At 51.3% G+C, this 2,013-nt stretch overlaps 1 pseudogene; it reads left to right on the top strand.

Moving 5' to 3' along the window:
- The first annotated feature begins 1,288 nt into the window (after window positions 1–1,288).
- On the top strand, window positions 1,289–1,411 carry LOC147717465 (U2 spliceosomal RNA; annotated as a pseudogene).
- The last annotated feature ends 602 nt before the right edge of the window (window positions 1,412–2,013 follow it).

Below are 2,013 nucleotides of genomic sequence, written 5' to 3'. Positions count from 1 at the left end.
ATGCCACTTTACCTGGTATCGCTTTGTTCGCCCTAAGTTGGCAGTGTATGCCCAGACGTTGGTCCCTTGCTCACTTTGCCACTGGATTCAAGCTAGCCTGGCTGATGACGGCTGATTAGCCAGAAAGCAGTCCCAGGATGCTCGTTTTCGGTCCAGGGAAGACATGTCTTGGCAGTTCTGGCTAGACTATTCCCATGAGGCACAGGGTCAGACGGATTTGCATATGGCCATGTCTGAACTGAGGTGGTGGAGTGAGCTAAAAAATGATGATGGATTAAACCCAGATCAGTTGACTGGGGGTGGGTGTTTGATTTGCTCAAGCGCTCCATGCATCATCCCCTTTGGTATTGCTTTGTTCGCCCTAAGTTGGCAGGGTATGCCCAGACGTGGGTCACTTGCTCACTTTGCTACTGGATTCAAGCTAGCCTGGCTGATGACGGCTGATTAGCCAGAAAGCAGTCCCAGGATGCTCGTTTTCGGTCCAGGGAAGACATGTCTTGGCAGTTCTGGCTAGACTGTTCCCATGAGGCACAGGGTCAGATTGATTTGCCTATGGCCATGTCTGAACTGGGGTGGTAGAGTGAGCTAAAGAATGATGATCAATTAAACCCAGATCAGTTGACTGGGGGTGAGTGTTTGATTTGCTCAAACGCTCCATCCATCATCCCCTTTGGTATCACTTTATCTGTTCTGGGCGTTGCTGGCAGACGCGGTCAGAATGCCACCTTACAGGGCTCTCTGGGTATCCCAAGCAGCGACGGGCGCAAAAACAGAAAGTCAAACATTCGCAAAAACAGAAAGTCAAACATTCGCTGCTACTCTCGCCAAGGTCCTGGGCAAAGTTCTTCTCACTCGGGACCCAGATCCACCGGCCTGAGATGGCGCATCGTCTGGCGTCGCTGCTCAGGGGGCGCTGGGGCACAATAACCCTGGCAATCCTGGCGCTCTGCTATCTCGCCTTCTGTTTTCCTTCTGCAGGTAAAATAATGTTTTTTTGCCCAGGCGTTTTGTAGGGCTGCGGGTTGGAGGGTGGGGCTCTGGGTTTGCAGAAGGAAAATAGATGGTACATATCAACAGGTAAACAGGTTTACAAATGCAGCTTCATGCGCCGACGGATGTTCACAAAACCGAAAAGAAATGGTACAAGCGCATCGCCTCTCGCTGAAAGAGGAGGAGGCCGCAGGGGGAGGGGAGAGAGGAGGGGGTCTGCTCCTGTTTCCCCTGCGGGAGTGAGCAGGGACCATCTGTTAATTACAATCAGATTTTTTCAAAGCTCGCTCCTGCAAGGGAATCTTCTTGGCCTTTTGGCTAAGATCATGTGTAGTATCTGTTCTTATCAGTTTAATATCTGATACGTCCTCTATCTGGGGACCATTTATTAAATTGATGCTCTAGATGCTAAAGACTCTAGGAAATTTTGGGCCCTGGTGAATACTGGGACAGGGGAACCCAAATCCGCAGTGGAGCCTAATATTGCCCCCTCGGTTTGGGAGGCCCATTTCGGGTCATTATATCAAGACATTACCCTACTATCTGACGTTGTGGCGCACAAGGTCTCTGCTTCTTCGGAACCGGTCCTGGAATTTACCCTTGGCGAGGTGGTGAATGCAATGGAGAGGTTGGCGATGGGGAAGGCCCCCGGCTTAGATAGACTACCTGGGGATCTCTTTAGACACCACCCTGAGATCTGGGGCCCGTACCTCCTCATTCTCTTTAATGCCATCTTAGGAGGTATGGCGATCCCCTGTTCTTGGCTGGGGGCAGAGATTGTACCTATATATAAGAAGGGCTCTCCTCTGCTCCCAGCCAACTACAGGCCGATCAGCCTTATAGATGTCCCCCAAAAGCTATTCGCTCGCCTCATCCTGAACCACCTGCTAGACTGGGTGGAAGCTAATGATATCCTGAGTCCCCTCCAGGCTGGCTTCAGGAAAAATACGTCCACCATGGATCAGATTTTCCGCCTCGTTCTGCTCTACTGGAAGACGGTAGGGATAGAGGGGGGAAGGCTGT

The sequence above is a fragment of the Lissotriton vulgaris genome, chromosome 5, assembly GCF_964263255.1.
Source record: "Lissotriton vulgaris chromosome 5, aLisVul1.2, whole genome shotgun sequence".
NCBI lineage: Eukaryota > Metazoa > Chordata > Amphibia > Caudata > Salamandridae > Lissotriton > Lissotriton vulgaris.
This window is presented reverse-complemented; position numbering and strand designations above follow the sequence as displayed.